Source organism: Moschus berezovskii, chromosome 23, assembly GCF_049115385.1.
Source record: "Moschus berezovskii isolate FMDL1 chromosome 23, NW_MosBer_1.0, whole genome shotgun sequence".
NCBI classification, from domain to species: Eukaryota; Metazoa; Chordata; class Mammalia; order Artiodactyla; family Moschidae; genus Moschus; species Moschus berezovskii.
In genome coordinates this window covers 56,818,321-56,845,407 of record NC_142482.1, presented here as the reverse complement: position 1 = coordinate 56,845,407, position 27,087 = coordinate 56,818,321, and the positions used below count along the sequence as shown (strand labels likewise).

The following is a 27,087-nucleotide window of genomic DNA, read 5'->3' as shown; positions in this document are numbered from 1 at the left end:
TGAGGCCACCAGGTACAACACCACTCACATATTTTTAAAATCATTGTTAAACTGTATTGAGTAAATATAATTGAATATGCTGATACACAAACTGCCCAGTTCTAGATTCAGCATAAGATATTTTACCACCAGAGAGAGGCAAAGAGCTAGGTGCTATCTTTACATATTTATGAGGCCCAAAACAGGTTAATGTATATTCTTGACATCACAGATTTATTTCTATGTTAATTCACTTTCAGAAAGCATGTATAACCATAATATACATGGCGAGAAAGTAATTTTATTCATATGTTTGGACATAAAAAATATCATTATGCAGTCTAATAATCCCAGCTGACAGTCAGAATCATTTTTTTAAAAAAACAGATATATTAAGAAAGAATTCAAGAAAAGCAGCAACCCAGCCCTGATGTGGCTCCTCTGTTTTGCCGGGTGGCACTGATTTATACCAGCACACACAGTCATTTGCAAGTTCATTTCATGATCAATGCCTGGCCGACTTTGCCTTTATACATTATGAAAAGTTGCCTCCACATTTGCATTTGCGCAGGCAGGCCTGCTAAAGAAGTCTGACTGCCTCTACTTTGCAGGAAACAGAAAAATAAGTTTATCTTGGGTTTTTTTTTCTGTTTTATTTACCTTTTTTTTTTTTTAACCGTATGATGACAGCCACAGGTATTTGTCTCTGGATCGGCACCAAAGTTCTACTCTGTCATGCCATGCTGTCACTTCAGTCTTGTCTGCCTCTTTGTGACCCCATGGACTGTAGCCCCCCAAGTTCCTCTGTCTATGGGATTCTCCAGACAAGAATACTGGAGTTGGTTGCAGTATCCTTCTCCAGAGGATCTTCCCGGCCCAGGGATCGAACCTGTACCTCTTGTGTCTCCTGCCTTGGCAGGTGTATTCTTTATTACTAATATCACATGGGAAGCCCAAAGTTCTACTATACGCCGTCTCAAAAACTCAATTGGGGTTATTTTAGATGCTGATACAGATATTTTCCAAAAATAGGAAAGGACATTTCTATTCTAATTGATCATGTTGAGAGATCTTTCTAAAGAGATTTAACCTAGAAGCATGAAAGTCAATCAAGGAACGCCAGTCCTTACTATCTTTACCAAGAGTGGGGTCCCAAGCTCAGGCCAGCCTGCAGCCAGCAAGAAGCCGTGGGTGAATCCTGTGCATTTCAGGCAGAGCTGAGCCCCTACACTTCCCTTCATCCCCACTGAACAGAGAGATGATACGGTTCCACTCTTTGGAACCACAGATAATTGAAAGAACTCTGTAAAATGGCTTTTTTCTTTTTCTTCCCTTTTTCATCCTTGCTTCTCTTTACACCTGAAGTTTAAACGAGTGATATATATCACTGGCTTTCCCCGCAGCCCGTCAGCGGCCCCTCCTTTTGGATAAGCCTCAGCCTTCTGGCTTGCCTGCCAGAGAAACTGGTTCGACACACCCAGGGGAAAAATGACAGCTTTTCAGAGCAAGCTGCTGGGCTCATAAATAGCTCGGGAAGCCTCCACACAGGTCCCAACCTGCCTCTTGCAAGATGTCAGAGCAGCCAGCCTGGTAGACATCTTCGGGGAACTTCGGCAACTCTTTACATAACTTTCTGGAGAGCAGCTTAATCATGTTTACAGCCCAAACAGATCACAGGTGATGCTTCTGCCATTCTAATGCCTACCAGTGAATGACAGCTCACCTTCCTCCTGCAGGCTGGGGGCAGGGGGGTCCTCTCTTCTTTCTCAGTGGCCCCGGGAGGCAGGAAAAGGGACGGAAGGCAGAGTTAACCGGGAGGGAAGTTAGCTTCGTAAAGAATGAGGTGTCCAAAAACCTGGCAAAAGGCCTGCTTTGTATGCCTTGAGGTAAGAAAGCCAACTGCTTTTCCTGGACGTTGTTCTTAAGTCTCACACTCGGGTTTGCATATGTCTGCTATCCGGTGAGCTGTGTGTGTGAGTGTGTCTGCTATCCGGTGAGCTGTGTGTGTGAGCCCCTAGACAGGACTGACAAAGGAAGTACACAGTAGGCATAACTTATTATAACCGCTGCAAGAAGTTAGATTCATTCTGGGTTTTTTTTAACCATTGCGTTGTTTGTGGAAAATGCACGGCATTCTAGCAAAACACCCCCCAAATGCACATTTAAATTCTTTTAAAGCCAAATTTAAACCTGGAAGATAAAAACGACTTTCTAATCACATCATTGTTGGGGCTTTCCAAACTAGCATATTATTTCCGTGTAAGACTGTGACAGAACTAGGGAATGTTAAAGGTATGATGCTGTCCTTTTAGAGGGAAGACTACCGGGGAGAACAGTCCACAGGGTCACAAAGAGTCAGACACGACTGAGCGACAGAACGGAACGGAACGTGGGGAAGGAAGGAAATAAAAGGGGGGAATGGACTTACTTTGAGATTACGATTTCATTTCAATTTAATGCAGCTTTAAGTTTGATTTGTGTGACAAGTCCAATTGTATAGCAATAGGCACTAAGGGTCTTTGGATATGCCATTGCCTGAAAGACTTATTAAAGGTTATACCTATTTTGTGTGTTCGTTTTAATAGACATTTCATAGTATTTACTGCAGAAGTCTCTTTGGGGAGATGAGCAATAGAACAATTTTTCTATTTAAGAACCATCAGTTTCCTTGTATGTTGGATGTATGTCTCTGTAATACTGGATACAAGGAAGGAAATTTTATTAAGCCAGTTACTGTGTCTTTCTGTTTTTCTTTATTCCACTCAGGAGACAGTCTTGAAAAAAAAACTCCACCTAGCCTTAACTTGGTCTCAAAGACATGAAGTGATTATGTGCTTTTGGTATGTTTATTGTTAATAAATAACTTTCCTATGAAGAATAATTAACAACCATTAGAAAGCAGATAATTATAAACAAACTCTATTTTAATATCGCTATAAAAATACAAACATGAGTATGAGGACATCTAAAAAAGCAATCAATATATAAAAACACAGCTGGAAGGAAGTCTTTTTTTCAAAAGCAGGAAATAGTTCCTTATCTACTAAGTTAAACTCCCAACTCCTCCAACAAATGGATATTCCCATATTTCACAGTTTTAGTATTTCCTTGTCACATAAAATACATAAATATCTATTCGCATTATTTTGGTGATTTGCACCTACAATGGTAGTCCAATGGGAAAGAAAATACCATTCTTATTTGTAAAGGAATCCCTGAATCAGAAGATACCCTGGAGAAGGAAATGGCAACCCACTCCAATATTCTTGCCAGGGAAATCCCATTGTCAGAGGAGTCTGGCGGGCTACAGTCCATGGGGTCACACAAAGAGTCGGACATGACCTAGCAACTAAATAACAGCAACAACAAAAACACAGAAATCTAGAATTAAAGCTGATCTTTGAAACAATTTAAATATGAAGTTAAATCATTTCTTCACCTACTGCATAAATTTATAAGTTACATAATACCTAACTCTTGCACAAGTTGAGTTTTTTGCATAAACAATGCTACTTTCCAGGCACTCTCTTACTTAAGGATTGGCCTTAAATTCAATTTTTCCCTTGGGTCCGTATTCTTGACTGATGGAAAAGAACATTCTGGCTCCACCAGAAGGTAGTTAAAGCTAACTCAGAAATAAAGAAGACATCAAGATGACACTCCAATGGGAGAAGTATAAAACGATCAAAGACAGTTTGGCTTCAGATGAAGAGTAAGTCAATACCTCCTGGAAAAATCCATGCCACTTCTTACACAAAACCCAAACTACCAGTAGGACTTTGAGTTAGTTCAACGGTAGACATTCTGCCAGACATAATGTATTTGATAAAGCGTCTGGCTTTTTATCTTCAGACTGGTTTGCTATATTAATTCAAAAGTCTCGGGAATATGAGAAACAATGGCAATAATTCAAAATTTTTCATTATCTGTTCTTGGATGTATCTTCATTTGTCATAACTGTTGGGCTATAATAAAGGAACTGCTTCTTTCTTTCCATATAAATTTAGGTTTATTCTTTCCCAGAACTGGCTACAGTCCTGTGCTACCCAGACCCAGAGGAAAGGTGTGTGCCACATCCCCAGTAACCCTCAGGTTGATGTAATTCCTACTCACCAACACCCAACACTTGGGTGGCGCTAGGGGTTAAGAACCAGCCTGCCAATGCAGGAGACATAAGAGATGCAAGTTCAGTCCTTCTGTTGGGCATGGCAACCCACTCCAGTATTCCTGCCTGGAGAATGCTATGGACAGAGGAACCTGGTGGGACTACAGTCCACAGGGTCACAAAACATTAGACCTGATTTGGCTGATATGACTGAGCACGCACTCCCAACACCAGGCCTGCCTTTGTCTCTAGTCTTTCCAGCCTTAGGAACCTTCCTTTTATTTCAACTAGAATCTTGCAACTACTGAAAGGATCAAGGAGAGTTAGATTTTTCCAAATTGAAAGTGGTCACAAGACGATTAAAATCTAAGGGTGAAGATTATTAAAAGCATGGTTTATAATGGAAGCCACTCCTGTAGAAGGAACAAACACCCCACCGTAAGTCAACAGCAGAGTACCTCTAAATATTTATTCCCAGAATTTTGAGTCCTTCCCTTACCCTCTTGGGTGTTTACCCATCTTCTTCCTAAAGGCCATGACTTACCAATTAGCTTAAAAAGGCTTTAGCCTTGCTAAAGCTCTGTTAGCATAATAATGGACCAGAGTTTTAATATAAGAACTGGCCAGCATTAGCAAGAGAAAGGGCTATTTGTCTTGTAGAGGATTCATTCAAAGGGCTGGGAATGGTCACCCCCTCATACCACCCACTGCTCCGAGGTCCCTCTAGGGAGGAAAGGTTAATGGAAGGGAGAAGAAGAGACCGAGAGAGAGGACACAGATCAGCCACGCTCTGTCTCCCCAAGGTGGACCCCAGAAATGAGAAGGTTGTGGGGTGGGAGGGAGTGAGGACTTGGCTGGGACTAAGCTCCTGGGTGAAATGGAGATCTCACAAGGGTTGAAAACAGCCCCTCGGGGAGACTAGAGTCTAGGAAGTGGAAGGCAAAGGGATGAAAAGGCAACCAGGGGCAGCAGCAAAGCCCCAGCTGAAGTAGTCTGTGCGTGGCTAGGCCAGAAGCTCTGTCTCGGGAGCCAGTTGATGAGATGATCTTGGTCAGCTGACGGACACTGGCAGGAAGTCTTGGTAAAACCTCCGTGTAGGAGTTCCCTGGTGGTCCAGTGGTTAAGAAACCACTTGCCAATGCAGAGAACACAGGTTCTATTGTAGCCACACGCTCCGGGAAACAAACTCACTCAGAAGGACAACGCAGATAGTAGAGTGAAATTTATTACAACGGCAGGCCGAAGGCAGAGTCTCCTCTTAGCCAAGGACCCCGACCAGTTTTTGTGAAAACCTAAATGTACTTGCTCAAACCCACCCCCCCAAATTCCCTGAAACTAGTCTCGACAAAGTAAAAGAGAGATACAATCAAAGTTAACCCGTGATTCATGTGTCACAAGACCAGATAAACAGTGGATATTTATCAAGAGGCCTGTGGTCATATCCCAATAAACATAATGGAATTTACCACTTTGTTCTGTTACAGAGATAATTAGCATAATCTTTTAGCAATGGAGAGTCCAAGTACAAGTCCTGAGGCTCTTTTATCCAGGGGTGTGGTTCCCCATTGGTATGCCATTTCTATAGACACAGGGCACACACAACAAAGTTCAGAGTCCACTGGGAGGGTGACCATGCTTGTAGCCTAATGTTCGCAGCCTGACCTCAGATGGAGTCCAGCTCTGTCTGTTTCCTCCTTCAGTTCCATCCCTGGTCCTGGGAAGACCCCACAGGGCAACTAAGCCCAAGCGCTTCAACAGAGAAGTCCCCGCCGGCCGCACCTAGAGAGGGCCCCCAGGCAGCAGCCGTGACACAGCACAGCAGAAAAGAATAAATATTTTCTAAAACACCTCCATGTATATCCTGATTGGGAGGCCAGAGGGGATGAGAAGGTAGTCCTGGAGCTCACCAGGAGTTTCCCAGGTGGCGCTAGTGGTGCAGAACCTACTTGCCATTGCAGGAGAGGTAGGAGATGCAGGCTCAATCCCTGGGTGGGGAAGATCCCCTGGAGAAGGGCTTGGCAGCCCACTCCAGTATTCTCGCCTGGAGAATCCTGTGGACAGAGGAGTCTGGCGGGCTACAGTCCATGGGGTCGCAAAGGGTCGGACACGACTGAGCGACTTAGCACAGCACAGGTGAAGGATGGTTGATGCCACCTATGTGAGGCGACTTAGCACGCACACGGAGCTCACCCATCCTCAGCCCTCTCACTCTTCCAGGTTAGGATTAAACAACAAGGCATGGCCAAAACTGTTTAATCCTTCCTGCAGAAGGAGAGCCTGTGTTCTTCCAGTTTACTCAGCTCTGCACAGGCAGGATTTGTGTAAACACAGCTCACTGGCCTCGCGTTTCCCAAACCTAAAGGAAGTGAATGACTGCATTGAATTCTATGTTTTTCCCTTGTTTGTTGCTTCGCTGCATAGAGTCTGGATCAAAGCCTATGTTTAACATAAATAAAAGTCGATCTGCTAAAATTTTATGAAAAAGGTCATTAAATTCCTGAAAAATAGCCATTCCTTAAACCTGAAATTTTTTGTTTTTTTGATAAACTGCCAGCAGCACTTTGTTTGGATTAGAATTAAGTGTCTGCCAAATTGGAAACTGTAAAACTCAATCTCAGAAGTTTTTTTTTATAAACTTAAAATAAGATTTTTAAGAAGCTCTTCTCCAATAACTCACTCAAGCAAAAAATGAGTCTTTTCTACATTAAAATATGGTGAATTTATAAGCCAGTTATGTCCTACAAAGTTGGGGAAGGGAGGAGAAGGAAAGGGAGACAGACCAGTTATAACCTTACTTTCCTGATACAACTCCTGAGATTCACCACGTTCTAGAATAAGATGGTTCATTGTGGAATAAAATCAGGGGTGACAGAGTTCTGACAAGTCTATAGTTAGGTTTCCCCAGTGACTCAGTGGTAAAGCATCCACCTGCAATGCAGGAGACACAGGTTCAATCCCTGGGTTGGGAAGATGCCCTGGAGGAGGAAATGGCAACTCACTCCAGTATTCTTGCCTGGAGAATTCCATGGACAGAGGAGCCTGGTGGGTTACAGTCCGAGGGTTGCAACTGAGCAGGCACGCACAGCCATGGCAATGAGCCCAATGCATCTCTATGCTCCTGAAGTAAGAATGAAACCAGATGGACCATTGCAGCCCTCCTTGGGAAGGGTCTCCCTGGATGGCAATCAAGAAGATCATCATCAGGTCTTCCACTTATGGAGAGCTGCCATGTACCAGGCCTTGCTAAGCACTTTCTCAGATATTGACAAACCCTCAAGACTCACTTGAGACACAGGTCTGATCCTATTTCACAGAACAGGAAGCTAGAGTAGAGTGGAAAATGGCTCACCCCTCCCAGCTTCCTGGACCCCCAGTCATTCTTGGTTCCATTGCCCTGTTTTTCATTTTTTTCATTCCATCTATCTCTAAATAAAATTATTGAATGTAGTTGTTTGCGTCTGGATTCCCAGATGATGCTTATTAAATATGTATTGAGTGAACGAATGGACTTGCTCAAGGCCCCAAAGCTGTTGGTGCCCATGATAGAATTTGAACTCTGCTCTAGCCAAATTCAAACATAACTACATATTTAAAGTTTTTTTAATTTAAAAGAACTACTTAGATACTAATGAAATGATATAATGTCTGGGAGATGCTTCAAAATATTACAGGGGATAGGAGCTGCTTGTAAGTGAAAAAACTGACATCGTATCGATGACTGTTGAAGCCGGATCGTGGATGTGTGAGTGAGTACTCAGTTGTGTCTGACTCTTTGGCTCCCCTGTCCATGGGATTTCCCAGGCAGGAATATTGGAGTGGGTTGCCATTTCCTTCTCCAAAGGATCTTCCCAACCCAGGGACGGAACCCACGTCTCTTGCGCCTCCTGCATTGGCACCAAGTTCTCGATCACTGTGCCACCTGTGAAGCGCTGGTGATGGATAGGTACAGGTTTATTGCAATGTTCTCTCTACTTTAGTATATGCTTGAAATTCTCTGTACTAAAATGTTTAATTTAAAAAACAAAGAGAACTTCAGCACTCATTCTTTTATTTCTGTTCTTTCTCTTCCTGCTACAATCTTATCTGTTGCCAGTCTAAATGTCATCCTCTTTCTCATCCTGTGCTATCTAAACAATTTTCATTTCCCTTATTGCCTTTATTCCCCATTTCTTTTGACTTATGTACAGCAGAAAAAAAAATTTTATTTTCCCCTGAACAGTTCTGCATATAAAACATTGCCATATACTCATTTCTGACCATTAACCAAAAAACAGGGATTTCATTCCAAAACCGTACATGTGCAAATTAGCAAATTTATATACAACTTTAGTACAATCATTAAATAATGATTTTGCTTAAAATTTAAAATTCATGTATGCAAAAAAATTGCAACACAGGAAACATCTGACTCATTGTTATTTAAACTATTAAACATAGCTTGTATCATTATTTACTCTAAATGCTCTCCTGAGTTAAGCAAGCAAGCAGCAACACCTACTCAAAGCAATTATAGGAAATAAGACAAGCTTTAAACATCAAATAGAAGAGAAATTTTTTATTTATGATTTATTCTTCTGATTCCCATCATCTTTCTAGACTGTGGCAAGCATTATTGGTTTCTCAACCTGTTTCCATTCTCTAGTGCTTCTCTGTCAGCTGATCCCTAATGTTGCTAAGCAGTGATGTGTCTAGCCCCAGGAGGGATGTTCATTCTCCACCCACTATCACATCCAAGATAGCTTTGTAAAACCATCAGCCACTGAGATATATATGCAAGTCCATTCATGTGCTAAGAAAATATTACCATTTGTTAGAGGGGACTGAAGCAATTGGCTGTCCTTCCCCCAGACCACACACGCATCTTCCCTCCTTGAACACAGATGTGATGACTGGAGCTACAGCAACCACCTTACAACTATGAGGATTGCATCTAACAAACAGGATGATAGAGTGGAAGGAGGTAAAAAAAAAAAAAAAAACAACTGTGCATCTAAGGTCATTACAGAACATCTTAGTCAATGCCAGCAAACATTTGCTCATATTTTTTAAGTCAGGTATTTCAATAAGTGTAACCAAATACATTTTAAACTGATTTAGTTGTCTGGACTGAAAATTTTCAACTGCAGATTAATATTAATAGACTTCATAAAGAAAATAAGATCTTAAAATGAGGACAATCCTAAAGTAGATAATACTTACAGACATACAAGAGAATAATTTTGCTCAGATCGTAGGTTTCCTCAATGGTTTCAGTTAATACCTATGGCTTGAGGTGCTATAGGTATTGGTTTGACAGAAAACAGCAAAATTATGTAAAGCAATTATCCTTCAATAAAAAAATTAATTTAAAAAATAAATGCACAAGTCTCCATTCATTCAAAGGATTGTCATTCAGTATTTGGTGTAGAGTACTAATCTAACCTGTGAATAAGAGGAGGCATTGTGTGTTTTTAAAAAACAAAATTGTGCACGTGCACGCTAAGTCACTTCAGTCGTGTCCAACTCTTTGCGACCCCGTGTACTGTAGCCTGCCAGGCTCCTCTGTCCATGGGGTTCTCCAAGCAAGAACACTGGAATGAGTTGCCAGGCCCCTCTCCAGGGGGTCTTCCCAACCCAGGGACTGAACCCACATCTTATACACCTCCTGTTCTGACAGGCAGGTACTTTACCACTAGCACCACCTGGGAAGCAAAAAAATAAAATTACTTATTGTGGGGAAAAAAAAAGTAGCACAATGTTTTCACTGTCAGCATCCCATTTCATCATTTCTCTTATCAGTTTTTCATGACCATAAAAAGCACTTACAAGCTCATGATTTTTTCACTCTTGGAATCGTCTTTTTCTTTCTTTTTTGACTCGTCTTCCATCTCCTCACACTGAATCCCACCCGCTAACACTCCATCTCCAATTTCTAATTTTTCAACCCTAGAAATAATTGTTGTACCTTATGCCCATCCTATATCAGTTATCGGGCTTCCCAGGTGGTTCAGTGGTAAAGAATCCATCTACCAATGCAAGAGACGCATGTTTGATCCCGGGGTCAGGAAGATCCCCTGGAAGAGGAAATGACAACCCACTCCAGTATTCTGGCTTGGGAAATCCCATGGACAGAGAAGCCTAGAGGGCTACAGTCCATGGGATTGCAAAGAGTTGGATGCAACTGAGGGACTGAGCATGCACTTATATCGGTTTATTAGACATTTTCGGTTGCTCAGCAAACATTTATTGAGTACCTACCATGTGCCACATGCAGTGTGAGGTGCCGAGAGGGTAGTGGTGAATCTAGTACTCTAGATTGCGGGGATTCCCAAACTCCTAGATCTAACGCCTGAAGGTCTGAGGCGGAGCTGATGTGATAATAATAGAAATAAAGGGCACAATAAATGGAAGGCATTTGAATCATCCTGAAACCATCACTCCCTACTGGGTCCATGGAAAAAATATCTTCCACAAAACCAGTTCCTGGTGCCAAAATCGCTAGGGACCGCTGGTCTAGAGAAACAGAGTCTGTCTCAAATTTCATCTTAGTGTAACTACTCATGCTTTGCATTTTATTTTATGTAGCTAAATGAAGGTACACAAAGAAAGTAAAATTTTTTCAAAATATTTAAAAGCTAGACTTGCTTTGCAAGTGAATTATTTGCTAGTGACCTTTAGATGCTTGAATAGGGTGACAAGACTACCTGGGTAAGAATAAAAATGGTTCTATATGTTTTAAAATGTACCAAAAAAAAAAAAAAGACGTGTTTGAGCATTTGGGTTTCTTTCATAGGTTATCAACCACTTAGAAAAGTAGCCAGGTCTAGGCAATATGCACACATGGAATGTACATAAATGAGTTTCAAAAATATAGAATGTTAGACTTCAAGCAACCTTTAAGATTTGACATATTGGGAAACTGGATCCTAAAAAAGGTTCAATGACATGCTTAAAATTACAAAGCTAGCCCATGTTTAAGATCCAATTATTTCACTCAGAAAGGAGGTTTACTACAGCAGAAGTTAATTAAATAGTAGAACAAGATTCCTCAAATCATATCTGGAAATCTGACCCTGACCCTCTGTTGAAAAGAGACACTTATGGAAAAAGGAAATAGAACTCAGCTTGCTATCAAGGGCAGAGGGGCAGGTCCAAGGCCGCAAGGTAGTCGGAGTGAACCACGAGACAAGTGGGAAGGACAGAGCTGCTACAAGCTTCTGACTTCATCGCTACAGCTTAAAGAGGGAAAGGTGCTATTTTTTCTGATAAGGGAATGTACCTTGTTTCTAAGGCTTACTTGGGATGGGGGAGATGAAATTCTGTTACCAATGTGGCTGAACAATCTTTGAATCTGGGAAGCAAACCCAGATGATTTTTAACTTCAGTGTAAGAAAACGTCAGAAACTTGATGGGGAAAGTGATTTTATAAGAGTTGAGACTAAACAGAGACTAATGTGCTTCTAGGTAGCATTTTTAAAATGGGAAATCCTTCTCTGTTCTTCTCTGGATAATTATTCCTGCTTGGCAATGTAGGCCTGATGTCTGAGCAACCATCCACGGAGGGTCTCATGAGGACATTCGTAGATCTTAGAGATCTGTGTATTTTGAGGGGAGAGGATTCATCATTTCGTTAGATTCTCAAAAAAAGACTCTGACTCTAGAAAGACCAGGATTCTATTAATAACCTTTGTGACTCCAAACTTGGATTGAAACATGGTCTATGTCGGGACTTCCCTGGTGGCCCAATGGCTAAGATTTCCACACTCTCCCAATGCAAGGGGCTCAGGTTCGATCCCTGATCAGGGAACTAAATCCCACCAGCCACAACTAAGGGTTCACGGTTCACATTCCACAACTAAGGATCCTGCTTGCCACAGCTGAGATCTGGTGAAGCCAAATAAATAAATATTTAAAAGAAAGAGAAGAAACTTCTCTGAATTAAAAAAAAAAAATCAAAAGAAAGATACATGGTCAGTGCAAAAACGAGGCCAATGCACATGTGGGCTTCTCCCAGCTTCTCTGGCTCAAGGTGCCCAACAATTTATGCCAAGCGAGTAGAAAAGAAATGCGCGTTTCACTGATTTTATTAACTTTTCCTAAGGGGAGAGCAAAAAGGTGAAAAAAATTAAGTTGTCAACAGGTACGATTTTGTACTTACTTGTAAGAGAGCAAAAGTGCAGACAAAATGTAGTATAGACACTGCAGATAATATGACTATTTTATCCGGCCCCAGCAGCTTCTCCCTCCCTGTACCATTCCTCAGCCCAGCCACAGTTGCCTAGGGTGATGTGAGAAAGTGTGCGGAAAGTGATTAATGGTTCTTACTTATCTCCTATTAAAATGCCTAGCGGCCTCTGAATATAGGTGCCTGAAGATTTCAAATTTATTAATTTATTTTTCTTCGAATCAGTATATCCTGACGCTAAATTGCTTTGGCACTTTGCAAAAATTCTATAAAACTAATTTATGAAGTAAGTTGTCTGGCGATCCAAGGCCTGGACATTTCTCTATAAAAGATTCAATATATATACATATATATATTATTTTAACTCAGTGCTTTTGTTTTTCCATGTATATGAATCCTTTCTCAAACTGGCAATTTTCTTCTCCTTCCTTCATTTCAATATTGTGCATTTGAACTGCGTCATGGGATTGCTTAGCATTATGCTGTCAACGGTTCACAGGAAAAGAGTCTATTTGATTTTAAATAGGTTGGAAATCACATAGTTCATACTTCTGCTTAGTTTGTGAGAAGGTGAACACATAAATACAATGAACGCTAAGTAAAATGGATCAGTTTTACATTTATCGTGTGCCCACAAGGTACCAGGATCTGTGGGTCATAATAACAGTATTGAAAAGAGCAAGTGTTTGTCAGAGGGTGTTCTATGCCAGGCTCTGCAACATGGACTTTGTTGTCGTTTAGCCGTTCAGTCACGTCTGACTCTTTCTGCGACCCCATGGACTGTAGCCCACCAGGCTCCTCTGTCCATGGGATTTCCCAGGCAAGAATCCTGAAGTGGGTTGCCATGCCCTCCTCCAGGGGTTCTTCCAGACCCAAGGATTGAACCCTTGTCTCTTGGGTCTCCTGCATTGGCATACGGGGTCTTTACCACTATTGGCACATTATCTTCCACTACCAAATCACCGTTGAGGACAGCAAAGAACTGAGAATCTGAAAATGCAGAGGAGATCTTTAAGTCAGAAGCATGACCTCTAGAGAAAAAAAAAAAAAAAAAGACCAAAAATCTGTTTCCCCTCCTCACCTCCAGCCATTGTGTTTTTCTCCGGAGATGTGGATGATGGTGTCAGCGAGGAGAGCACCGTGAACCTGCACGTCTCTCCTTGGTCCGCGGGATGGATGCAGCCCTCCACCTCTGAACTCTGGCTGAACACCACACGGAGATGCCAGGACGCCTCACCAAGGGAAGGGTATGCCAGCTTTCCAGACTGATAAGAGGAAAGGAAGCAGCGTCCATTTCAGAAGGAAGCTTATTGTGACAAGGTTTTCGGACCGTGTTCACTGAACAATGATGGGTAAAGTGTCAAGAAAATATCCTTGCATGGATTTTCATTTCTCTTGGATTTTCCAAATGTGTCTTCGGAGGTTCATCCACCACACTTGCTTCAGGAACAAACCAGAGGGAGGAGGTGAGGACTCAGGGCAGAAAGTGGCGGGGGGGCTCCTTGGGTTCACAGGCATCTTCCTCTCTGTTGCCATCCAGGAATTCATTAGGATGGAGGACCATTCCTATGCCCTAAAGCTTTGGGTCTTTGGGGACCTTCAGCTTATTTTCAAAGGCATAGCGAGCCCTAGAATATAGTCATGAAAACTGCTTATCCAACAGTCTGGATACCAGAGGAAGTTGCGAAATTGTTTTCCATGGACTTTTGTTAATGATGACTCAGCTTACTAATCATGACATCATCATAATTTTTAAAGCATTTGCTGTAAATGTGAGGCAATTTGCATTAATAAAATGATCTGCCCGGTTGCAAACTACAGCTGGTGGTATCGATACAGACTAACCCAGATCACCATAGACACAGCAGCATGGCTGTAAATGATACACCACAACTGAATTCATCAGGGCTTTCATCGGAAAAAATCTCATACGTTTCAGGGAACAAAGACTGCTATTTCTGAGGAGATTCTATTCAAGAGGAACAGGCTACATAGACATTTGGAAAGGAAAATGCTTAGCAAGGATACAAAGGTAACGCTGATGGGCATCTTCTCAAAAACTACCATGTTATTGTTGTGTATCTTTTGGGATCCTTTTACAACTCAAAATCTCTTAAGAAAAAAAAAAAGTGAACGTGTTGGGGGACATCACCGTAAAGTCCAGGGGCCAGAAAACCTCAGGTATAGCTAGGTCTAGGCACTCAAAAATGCTAACTCAAGCTCATGTGGACATCGCACAGAGAGGCCAAACAAACTGAACCGTCAGGGTTTAGAGCAGAGAAAGGGGGTTCCCGCCTAAAAAGCCAGAACTCCCCGAAGGGTTTTGAGCAAAATCACTTCTAAAAGCCAGGTGAGGGAGGGGAGTCTACAGGCGCCCAATTCTCCGAGGTGGCAGGTGAGATCACAGGGGCCAGCAGTCCTCAGGCTCCAGGAGGTCTGGGGCTACTGCTCAGGGTCAGCACGTTGGAGAGGAGGAGGCTTTACATCTGCAAAACAACTCAGAAAATCAGCATCAAATGCTATTGTCTAGGTACTTTAGAGAGGAGATAAAGCAAAGTTTGGGGGGAAGGGCAGTCCCCAGAAGGCCCCAGGGGTCTGGCTCCCAGATGATTCTATCAGGAACCTGACTCCATTACTGGTTTTTTTTTTTCTGGCTCTGTTCTCAAGCAGCTCTCTCTAATCATAGTAAAGACAGCTTCCAGCCTGGCCTCCTACCTGTTAAACCGCAATTACATGAAGAAGATGGACCCCCCCAGGTGACATCAGTGGTAAAGAACCCGCCTGCCAATGCAGGAGATGTAAGAGAAGATCCCCTGGAGGAGGGCACGGCAACCCACTCCAGTGTTCTTGCCTGGAGGGAGAATCCTAAGGACAGAGGAGCCTGGTGGGCTACAGTCCACGGGGTTGCAAAGAGTCGGACACAACTGAAGCGACTTAGCAGGAACACACACATAGGAAGAGGATGCCTCTGGAGCTCACTGACCTATTTTGGGTCATGTGACCAGTTCAAAGCCAGTCACTGAGGACCATTTTGAGACCTTGTTCTCATGGACTGTGGTGGGTACCTGATGACCCACATGATGGGATCAGCCTGACTGTCACCTGTGAAGTAGTTCTCTAGGGCTGTCATAACTAAGCACTACAGACTGACTGGCTTGAACAGCAGAAACTTATTTCTCACAGTTCTGAAGGCTGAGAAGTTCAGGGTCAAGCTGTCAGCAAGGTGGTTTCTTTGGAGATGTCCCTCCTTGGCTTGTAGGTGGCTGTCCCCATCCAGTGCTTTTATATGGTCTTTGTGTTTGCATCAGTCCTAATCTCTTCTCACAAAGACCCTGTCACATAAGAGCCACCCGATGTGAAGAGCTGACTCATTTGAAAAGACCCTGATGCTGGGAAAGATTGAAGGCGGGAGGAGAAGGGGACGACAGAGGATGAGATGGTTGAATGGCATCACCGACTCAATGGACATGGGTTTGGGTGGATTCCGGGAGTTGGTGATGGACAGGGGGGCCTGGTGTGCTGCGGTTCATGGGGTCGCGAAGAGTCGTACTGAACTGAACTGAACTGAACTGAACTGAACTAAGGGCCCACCCATTTGACTTCATAGTCTCTTAATCACCTCTTTAAAGGGCCCTATCTCCAAACACAGTCACATTCTGGGATACCCCAAAATTAAACATACAAATTGGGTGGGGGTGGGGGCACACTTCAGCCTTATAAACTGAATTTTCTAAGAAAATTTTGAGGCTGTTATCAGGAGAAAAGGGAATCAATGCTGTCAGGCACAAACAGCCTGTCTGCTAAACACTTCCAGCCTCTGCAGACACTTTCCCAGCAAATCCTGTCATGAATTTGCTACAACTTGATTTGAGATGGCAATATTTCCAGTCCTCGAGGAATGCCCCCCCGCCACTTGGAAGGTTTGCTGCTGTTGTTGTTTAGTCACTAAGGCAGATCTGACTCTTTGCAACCCCAAGGACTATAACCCACCAGGCTCTTCTGTCCATGGGATTTCCCAGGCAAGAATACTGCAATGGGTTTCCATTTCCTACTTGGAAGGTTACCACCCTGGTTAATAGTACTGGAAAAGAATAGTAAATCTTTCAAACCAGGTTCCCTAAATATGTTTCATTAAATGTTCAATGATTGGGCATTTAGATAGATATTACTGGTGGAGGGAGACTTTTGTTTTAGAAATTATCAAACACAAATTAGCCAATTTTCTAGACCACAGAACTTTCCAGAGCCTTTCAATATGCTAATAATTATTGTGAATCCCCAAGAATGAGGGTGTTGTTTGCAACATTTATGGTTCCTCCACACACACATTAGGGAATGCTTCCTTATAAAATTGCCAGCCACAGAGCTGGACTTAAAAGCTGAGTTGAGTTTGGGGCGGAAGCAGGCCAAAGAAATGTCTGGACATTTGGAAATGGACCTTTGCCAGTTCTAGAGAGCTTCAGCCTCGTCAGGCACCCTACCAGCTCAACATCAGCTGACAAGTAGGTGGGAGGCTTAGAGCTGAAAGCATGCCACTGAGGCCAGCGGCAGCAGGAAAACTAACCAGGGCAGAGGGGAAAGAGAAGCAGCTATCGTCCAGATCACCGAATTCAAGAGCTGCAGAAAGATCAAGCATGAACTGAGTGCTTAGTTTCTAAGGAGCCAATCTACCCAGTCACAGAGGGTGGGGAGAGTTCCACAGTGAGATTTCCTGAGCATCTTTTGAGTGTCTGGGTCAAGAACCACGGAGATTCATCTTAGCTAATGGGGTGGATATCAATCTGGGGCCATTTTGGAGGGCAGGGGAATGGAAATAACCCACTGGCCTAGGCAAGGGGTGCTGATCCAAGTTCCAGTTCTAGGATTGGAGTAGGAGCCAGGATCTGGGGAGAAAACAGGGAGACCACCTGACCATGTTCAGTAGAAGTCTAACTTGGGGTGACAAGGGACTAACATTCACATAGTTTTTAAGATTTCAGATCCGTTTCAGGGGAGCAGGAGATTTTAGGCAAATTTACTAGCAGGGAAAGAAAACTGCCATCAGACTAGCAAGCTGCCTGTTCCCCTCACCTTCTCAGCTCAAACTGCTGCACTGATCCCACCAACTATAATTGCTCCTGTCCTTCCTGCTCCAACAAAAAGGCCTTTGTTAGCCCCACTTAGCACTACTGCAACCTCCTACTTTTTCTCAAGCTGTCCCTCTTTTCATGTCTCACCTGGGTAAAACCAGCTGGTTATTTAAGATCCAGCTCAGGCAAGACCTTCTTAGGGAAGACATTCTTGCCCTCCCTCATCTCCCTCTATCACTTCCCAGGCAGCGTTAGGTGCTCTTCCTTCACATTTCAAGGAGCCAGGGACTAACACTTCAGCTCTGGACCACCATTTTGCTGACAAAGGTCCGTCTAGTCAAAGCTATGGTTTTTCCAGTGTCCTGTATGGATGTGAGAGTTGGACCGTAAGGAAGGCTGAGAGCCCAAGAATTGATGCTCTCGAACTGTGGTGCTGGAGAAAACTCTTGAGAGTCCCTTGAACTGTAAGGAGATCAAACCAGTGCGTCCTAATGGAAATCAATCCTGAATATTCATTGGAAGGACTGATGCTGAAATTGACGCTCCAATACTTTGGCCACCTGATGTGAAGAGCTGACTCACTGGAAAAGACCGATTCTGGGAAAGATTGAAGGCAAAACGAGAAGGGAGCAGCAGAGGATAAGATAGTTACATACCATTACTGACTCAATTGACATGAATTTGAGCAAACTCTGGGAGATAGTGAAGGACAGGGAAGCCTGGCGTGCTGCAGTCCATGGGGTCGCAAAGAGGCGGACACAACTTGGAGACTGAACAGTGAACAACTGGACCGTGCCAGAGCCAGAGACGTGTGTGTGCCAGCCTTCCACTGGGGTGTGTTAGAAGCACAACTAATATCTGTAGAACTCAAATGACCTGCAAACAGCAAGGTACACAGAGTTAATGTGACTATCTCATCCACTCAGAATTGAGCTTAGCACGTTACGTTTACTTTCTACTTGTAAATGTTGAAAGGATACCCTTTCACATATAACTCTCTTGCCATTTGACCTCTAAATAAAATTGAGCACACAGTGTCAACGGGGCTAAAGCATCCTTCTGACACATGGTAATTACCCTTAAAAGCATACCTCCCAACGAATCCCCTAAAAAACACCACAGCTCAGACTCTGGCAGCGTTCATAAATCACCAGCTCTGGACCCTCAGAAGTTTAGGAAGTTAGCAAGGATCCTTGACAGAATTACTGCTTTTATTAATGCCGTGGGCTTGGATTATTTATTTAAGATTACCAGGATCAGAAAACATGCGCTGCAATCAAGCCTTCACCTAAATCACAAGGAATGGTACAAGGTCCCCTGGAGATAGGAAGGTCTCATTATTTTCTGGTTGAGAAGAAGCTCTCCCAAGAGATCTAGGAGCTGGTTAAACTCCAGGAAGAAAGAGGATGATCAAAAGTATCTTTTCCATTCCAAGCGCTATAAATATTAAACACATGTTTTGCAGTTCAATTGTTTCAGAAAATTTTCCAATGTGACCTTTACAAACATTAGTACCTCCCTCCCAAACCAGTAACTAGATGCTGGATGGAGGCCACTGGGGACAGTTAATGAGGAAGTGCTCCCAGTACATGAACTATGCCCCCAGAGCAAGACAGACCCTGTAAGGAAGTGTGTTACCTCTTCCGGGTCACAGGTTTCCAATTAGACTCTAATTACTTGAACACTAAATTACTCAATGTGACCCGAAAAGAAAAGAAAGCTTCCCAAAGTTGGAGAAGCACACGGAACCTCAGTGGGTTTTTTCATTCAGAAATGACCGTGTTCTAACCTCCTTTTATAAAAGAAGGCAGAGAGCAAAGGCAAGAAGTCCAGGGTCCCGGAGCCCACCTCTGTCTCCAGCCAGCTGGGTCACCGTTGACCGTGTCTTTCAGGATCTCACAAGCTTGACTGGTTTTCTCCCCTCTCCACCCTCCGCTCTGGGATCTCTTCCTCCGCGTAATAAAAAGAGGATGTTCGGCAGCATCCGTTTCCTTTCTTTCCTATCACCACTCTGTTCCCCAACAAATCAAATCACCACCGCTTTCCATCTGTGCTTTTCTTCTGCCTGCAATGCTTTTCCCTCCCTGGGAAGTCTGGCAAACTTCTCAGCTCTAAGGCCCAGCTACAGATGCGCCTGGCTTTCCCTGGCAGAGCTCTGCTCACTCTTGTGTTGCCATCTTCATGACCCATACACATCGTAGTACAGGGCTTATGGCATCGATCCTGACCTGTCTCTTAGACTAAAGTGTGGCCACACGGCACATCCTCAGCCACATGCCAGCCTCCTACACCCCTCACCTCAGTTTCCACTTCAACTCTCCTCTTAGAAAACCCAAATCCACACTTCCCAGGCCACTCTCACTGCATATCCTAACCCTCCACCAAGTGTTCCACCATCATCACAAACCCAGCATTTCTAAGACAGGAGCCATAGTTTCCTTTGCCCACCTATCCACCACCCCAAAATCTACTCCTGGTCCTCACCTGCTCATCTCTGCGAATGCCACTGGTGACCCAGATTAAAAACCTAAGGTTCCTGGGACTTCCCTAGTAGTCCAGTAGGTAAGATACCAAGCTCCCAATGCATGGGACCTGGGTTCTATCCCTGGTCAAGGAACTAGATCCTACGTGCCACAACAGAGGCCTGGAGACAGCCGAATAAATAAATGCTTTCTAAAAGGGCCTTGAAAATATTTTGATAAAAGGTCTTAAAAAAACAACTCAAGGTCCTCAAAAATAAGTTAATTAGAATAAAAATCCAAGGTTCTCAAAAAGAAATGAAACAAAATTAAAAACCTAAGTTTCTCATTGGAGCTTCTGCCAACCTTTCTCTGAATAACTCCCAACGCTTTTCACTCCAATTAGACCCCATCTCTAGCAGCTATCACCCGCTTCTTGTACTGGAACCACAGTCAATCCAAGCTCTCGTTACCTCCCATCTGATCGTGTTCAGGACCTTCTGCTCTGTTCTAAGTCTCCATTCTTGCTCCTCCAAGACCCCCAACACATGGCTGCTGTAGCCAGCACCCCTAAGAATGGCTCAGCCCTAGAGTTCTCTTACTCACGTATTTAGTGACTCTTCAGCGTCTAGCTCTTTGCCCAAACTCTTCAGCATTTTGTTCAGAATCCTCTACAATTCAGCTTCAACTGCTTCTCCATTCTTACCTAAAACCATCCCAATTACTCATCCTAGCTCAACCATAACCTCTGCTCGCTGTGTTTTCCTGCCACATTTCCTTCTCTCAAAAATCCAGAAACTGAAACAATTAAAACCAGAACAGTAAAATAGTATTCGGTAAGAGTTTTTTGTGCCTATAAGGACAGTGTGCAAACTGGGAGCTTTCGGATTCAAAACTGAGATGAGGCTCAGAGGGATGATTCTATCGTGGCATAAAGAGCGGAAAAGGAGGGAGTTGTTTAACCTTCACCATGATGGGTTCTGACAGCGAGAGTTACCAGACAGCCGGGGATTGGTTCAAAGTGATGACCTCATAGCATTTTAGAAAGACGACTCAAGTTTCTTTTATGATTTACAAGAAGTAATCTAAATTAAATCTTGCTTACATTCGTGAAATAAGCTAGACTCAGTTTTGCTTACACGGTTTAAATGGTTTTGTCTGCACATGCTTTTCAAGTTTGGTCTCTACTTTGCATTTATAAAGCACTGGATGAAGAAGAAATTGAGTGGTTTAGAAAGGGTCCAAACTCTCTTTCTTAGAAGCTCCTAGTTCAAGAACTCCCAGTTAGGAACTGTGGACTTCTTATGCCTTTGAAGCCACACCAGACGAGTTTTCAATCAATTATAGACTCTTCACTTCCCCTCTAATTTACCATATTTTCCAGCAGGAAAAGAGGAAGGTATTCTCTTCCCCACCTCCCCACTCAGAAGGTCCACTCATTAGTCTGACAGTATTAAGCGAAAATCTTTAATATGTGAGAAGTATTAAGTATAATATCAACATATCCCCAAAAGGGGTTGAGAACCTTGAATTATTAATAGTCCACTTTAAAATACTATGACTATTTTCTCTGAAATTGCTAAGTTTGTATGATTGGTCAAACTGAGTAGACAATTTAATCATATAACCATTTAAGTCTATCAAATATTTGATTTAAGCTACTAAGTTCACTTGCCCAAACTGTATGATTATTTTCACGTTATATGGACAAAAACTATACTGCTCAACAGCAAGAGCAACAGAATGGTGATGATAAAAAATAAATACATTTGTGTTCCATAGCGTCTATGAATGTGTGAGATCGAGGGTTTATCTTAAGTAACAAACTCTCAGTTGACAGATGACAAAACTATTACCAGAGGTCAATATTTTTTGTACAATCATGAAGTTATTCTTTCAAAAAACTGGTATAATTAGTTTCCCTATTTTATTGTCTGTACAGGCAATTTAACTTTATAAGAGGTTCCTTTCAGCAATCTTCACTGTTTCTCTAAAACACTGCATTGAGCCAAGACTCATAAATTCACGTGAACAAGGATGATATAAATGCTGCCCTCAAAGGACTTCCAGTTAAACAGTCTGGTAACTAGACTATGGGGAGATTCAGGGAGTAGCTTCCTGGCAGTTTGAAGATGGTCCTAGAAGCATGGCTCAGAAATCCATAAACATGGAACAACTCCAGTAAGAAGTTGGATGGTGCTCAACTCCATTGGCTAAGTTGGACACCAAGGGCCAAGCTGTTTATATGTTGGTTTTGGCGTTAATGTGATGCTTTCCCAAGAGGATCTGGGATTAGGGAACATGCAAATTCTGCATTTGTGGATTTGCATGTATGATTTAATTTGCTCATGCAAATATAGGTTTGGTCGTATACAAAAGGAAACAAACAAAAAGAGATGAGGAAAGCTGATGTTCAAACTTCTTCCTTAATTTCCATCTATTTTCTTTGGGTTTTTAATTGACTAAGTGAAAATAATATTGTCTAATCACACCTAGGAAAACTGGTATGCAATAGAAACAGAATTAAGTATGGTATAAAGTTCAGAAGGTATATAGTTCGATATAAGGCAAAATGTGTTCTTCTTAGGGTGACCAAAATAAGTAGGAAAGATGAAAATGATTTCTGGAAGGTGAGATCTTAGACGTGTTTTCAGTTTCTAGGCTTAAATAACCTCCCTACTTACAATGTGCAACTGTGCCCAAAGTATGTGTTATGCCTGTTTTCTTGCTTAAAATCTAAACTTAAAAGCAATCTCCCCAAGGACATAATAGATTAAAAAACATTTTAGGGACACTAAAAATTTATCTTAGAGATACTGGGATGTTTCTATATCCCCAGTGGCTGAATAAGGCAGAGGTTTGATCTTAAAAAAAACTGAACAAAAAAAACAAAATCCTTGTTATGCCAGGAGAAATATATTTTATGACAATGTAATGGCAAGTCACTGAAACTTGTCAATAGTTAGGTACATATGCATTGGTCAGGACTGAATCTAGGCCCTTCATTTCATTACGTTTAATATGGAGAGCAATGCACAAATCCAGGAGCCATAGAGATATGGGAAGAATTTCCATCTTTGCTCACTCCTCTCTCCTAAAATACAATGCAGGCAGATGCTTTCAAAAGGTATTAGGGTTTCTATTGAGAGATTTTTCAAAGCAATCTGTCATCCATTTGTATTTTTAATTAAAAAAAAAATGTGAGAAAACGATGCTATTCGTGGCATATGTGTGGATGAAAGGAGAATACGGCTTTTGCCTCTTTTCCTCCGGTCGCTGCAGTGTCCAGTCTCCAGTCTCAGCGAGGCAGTTGTGCCAAGAGAATCCTTTACTTGTCTAGAACTATGAATCACCAGGAAATCCATATACGCACCATCAAAACACCCGCTGATATTTTAAATCATACAAGTTAGTTTAGATTTCAAGACTGCAAGGGCCTGTTAGATTCCCATGAATGAAAGAAAAGCTTTCCATCAAGGATGGAAGATTCAGGGATCCTGAAGAGTACCCTAGTGTCCACATCACAACAAGAAGGCAGGGTGACCCACTCTGTCCAAGCATCCTTGCAAAGCTGTGGCAATCACCATGTAGCACAAAAATCTAAATACAGATTAACAGATACTGGGACCTCCCAGTGGTCCAGTGGCTAAGAATCCACCTCCCAATGCTGGGGACGTGGGTTTGATCCTTGGTAGGGGAAGGCCACGACTAAGACCCGACACAGCCATAAGAAAATAAATAGTTTAAATTAATTAACAGAGTCCATGACAACGTTGGAATCTAGTCTTCCAGTACATGTCTTAATTCCTCATTTCCAAACAGGCGGTCTGGAGGTAATTCAGCAAGTCCAGTAAATGATTTTACCAAAAAATGACCTTTAATTTTCAGGAGAAGTACAGTACCTTCCATTTATAATACGCTTTAGAGAAATCCCTTCTCAAAGTGCCATCCAGGGATCCCCAAGTGGTCTCTGAAGCTCCTTCAGAGGGTGCTGGAGTTCAAAACTACTTTCATAATAAAATGTTTCCCACTTCACTGTGCTGACATTTGCACTGATGGGTAAAATGATGGGTAAAGCTGCTGGCCCTTAGCCCAGGCCCAGGAATAGGAGCCAACTGAACTAGCAGCTATCAGGTTCTTCCTAACCCCCATTCACAGGGTGGAGGGAAAGGAGTTTTACTTAATGATCTTGATAAAGCAGTAAGAATGAATTTATTAATCTGAGTTCTTAAATACACAGTTTTAAAATGTTCTGTTTGGATAAAATGGGAGGTGCCCATAAAGTACTTCTGGTGCATGCCTTCAGGGAAAAGTACTTATGCAATCGTTTGAATTACAGCTGAAATATGACTGTCTTCACGGAACACTATTTTCACTTGGAAGAATGACTGACAGGCTCACTTTGGCTATTCAGCTTTGACTACTTGGCAGACATATTTCAAAAATCAACTGAGCGAGTCTGTTAGTTCAAGGTAAATGCCCAGCAGTATTTGTTGCTAAAGATAAAATTTGAGAAAATCGAGGGCTATACTAAGGAGATTGTATGTTTCAAATAAATCGTGATGCTCCGACTAGTGGAGACCATGAATTCCAATTATGACTCTGCCACCAGAAGCTGCCTTCCCAAGTGAACACTTACCCAAAGCATATGGATTAATCCAGGACATCTTGCACTCTGCTTTGCTATTGACAAAACATTTCCCCACCTCTAGGTCACAGGAGCTAGGAGTCTCCAATTTCCCAAACCTATTCAGATGCCTATTTGATGTTGTCAACAATGCATCAATCTAGCTCAGCAGAACCTTCCCTTCTCCCAGCCAGCAGGGCCTGAGAACATGGCCCTCTCTGCAGTTCAGTGGGGCCGTGACTTATTAAAAAAAATAAAAAATTTTCCCCCATTTTCATTAACCTTCTCATTATATGGTAATAACAACCAAGAACTCAGGGCTAAGACGAACACAACTTCCCCAGTTTTCTTTGGTCTGGTTTTCCCCAGAGGATTTGTCATGCTGCACCACAAACTTTAAACTTGATTCCTCAATATTGGCTTCAATGAGCAACAACATAAGGCAGAAGCGAGAACAAGAGGAGAGAAAAAAATCTCTTTAATCAAAACTAATAATAATACACAAAAACCAGAGAAATACAGCAGGTTTTGTTGTGTTCATGTTGTCTTGAGTTTTTATGTGTGTCCCCATTTTCTTTTGTTTGGTTTTAATGTCCTGGATACTAAAGGGAAAGGAAATAGAATATTGCATGAGGTAGAGAAAAGTTTAGAGAGATTCTTCATGAACAGGGACTGACCAGTAACTGATCGAGAAATTTAAGGCAATGTGATGATTACACAAAGGTCTAGGTGATGTGATCACTGTCTTATAGAAATATTATGGAAGGCACATACATAACTTGAACTTTCCTGCTGCTGCTGCTGCCAAGTCACTTCAGTCGTGTCCGACTCTGTGTGACCCCATAGACAGAAGCCCACCAGGCTCCCCCATCCCTGGGATTCTCCAGGCAAGAACACTGGAGTGGGTTGCCGTTTCCTTCTCCATGAACTTTCCTAGGAGGCACTTTTTTTTAAAGAGGAGAATGAAATAGATAAAATTAGCTTTAATAATATATTTTATTTGATCCACTATATCCAAAGCATTATCTCAATAAATAATCAATATAAAATATTGATTAGATATTTTACATTGTTTTTTTCATATAGTATGTTAGTCTGCTCATGCTGCCATAGCAAAAGGCACAGACTTCAGGTGGCTTAAACAAGGGAAATTTACTTTCTCACAGTTCTGGAGGCTGGCAGTCCAAGAGAAGGGCGCAGAATGGTGGGCTTCTGGTCAGGGCCCACTTCCTGGCTTGCAGATGACCACTTTCTCACTGTGACCTCTCATAATGGCCAAAAGGGAAAGCAAGCTTCCTGGTCATCAGGGTTTCATCCTATGACCTCATTTAACCTTAATCATTTCCTTACCCCAAATGCAATCACATTGGGAGTTAGGACTTCCATATATGAATCTGAGGATGAGGGGACACCATTCCACCCATAGGTTACTAAGTCTTTGAAATCTGGTGTGTGCTTTACATTTGCTGCAATTTCAATTCAGACAAAGCACAATTCAAGGGCTCGTTAGCTACATGAGGATTCTGCACCAGACAACACAGAGCTTGATCCATGGTTGTTGGCTTTAGAAGTCAGAGCCAGGCTTCCCTGGTGGCTCAGTGATAAAGAACCCACATGGCAAAGCAGGCACAGAGGATGAGATGGTTGGATGGCATCATCGACTCGATGGACATGAGTTTGAGTGAACTCCGGGAGTTGGCGATGGACAGGGAGGCCCGGCGTGCTGCAGTCCATGGGGCCGCAAAGAGTCGGACACGACTGAGCGACTGAACTGAACTGGCAAAGCAGGAGACACAGGTTCGATCCCTGGTGTGGGAAGATCCCCCATGCAGCAGAGCAACTAAGCCTGTGCGCCCCAACTACTGAGCCTGTGCTCTCGAGCCCAGGGAGCCATAACTACTGAAGCTCACGTGCCCTAGAGCCCACGCTCCGCAGCAACAGAAGCCGCCTCTATGAGAACCAAAGCACCACGACTAGAGAGAAGCCCCTGTTTGCCACAACTGGAGAAAAGCCCACACAGCAACGAAGACCCAGCACACCCAAAACTAAAACTAAATAAAAATTTCAAGAAAAGGTCAGAGCCACTCTGACTTCGGGAGCTCCAGAGCCTGATCTTAGGTAGAAGCCTGGCCACTGACCAACACAACCACAGTCAGAAACCAAGGTATCTCTAGGGGCCGGAGGGGACCCTGCACACGGCTCAAGAGTCCTGAGAACCAAACTGTCAGTGTCTGCAGTTCAGCCATCAAATTGAGGGTTTCCCATTCAGCCACAGCCTCATGGACTCTTGTCTTCAGCTGGGAAAACAGTGGCAAGACTCCTGGAGATGGCGCAACGTGTGCACCCTCTGACCTCCCCGCTCAGTTGCAAGCTCCCTAGGACTCTATATGCATGGATTCAGGGGTGGGGAGGTTTCTTTGGGGACAGGGCTCCGTAGGGGAGCTGTTATGCTTGGTGTTCCTGATCTTCAAACATACACAACACAGCAAGCACACCGGATCCAGCCATGTGACATTCTGTTCTACCAAAACTGGAGGCAAACTGCAAACAAACCGGAAAAGATGATGAAATAAGGAAACAGTTACAAAAGGAACAAAATTCCCTTGATTTCCAAGGGAAAACAGCAAACAAGGAAGCAAGCAATCAATCAGTAACCTTGAGGAGTATACACTAAGGTCCTTTTT

The 27,087-nt window shown here is 42.9% G+C and overlaps 2 long non-coding RNA genes across 5 annotated transcripts in view; one reads left to right on the top strand and one right to left on the bottom strand.

Annotated features, from left to right (window-relative positions):
* LOC129543119 (uncharacterized) overlaps window positions 1–6,364 on the bottom strand; it is a 55,738-nt gene extending 49,374 nt beyond the window's left edge. For 3 of the 4 annotated variants that reach the window (XR_008683239.2, XR_008683242.2, XR_008683243.2), the window contains exon 1: window positions 4,093–6,364. This is a non-coding gene — a long non-coding RNA (uncharacterized LOC129543119). Of the gene's footprint in view, window positions 1–1,702; window positions 1,809–4,092 lie in introns of those variants that run through there. The other variant, XR_008683240.2, reaches the window with a different exon arrangement.
* LOC129543121 (uncharacterized) lies at window positions 1,756–25,337 on the top strand. The gene is made up of 3 exons (XR_008683244.2): window positions 1,756–1,865; window positions 13,336–13,714; window positions 14,188–25,337. It is a non-coding gene; the product is annotated as an uncharacterized LOC129543121 (long non-coding RNA).
* The last annotated feature ends 1,750 nt before the right edge of the window (window positions 25,338–27,087 follow it).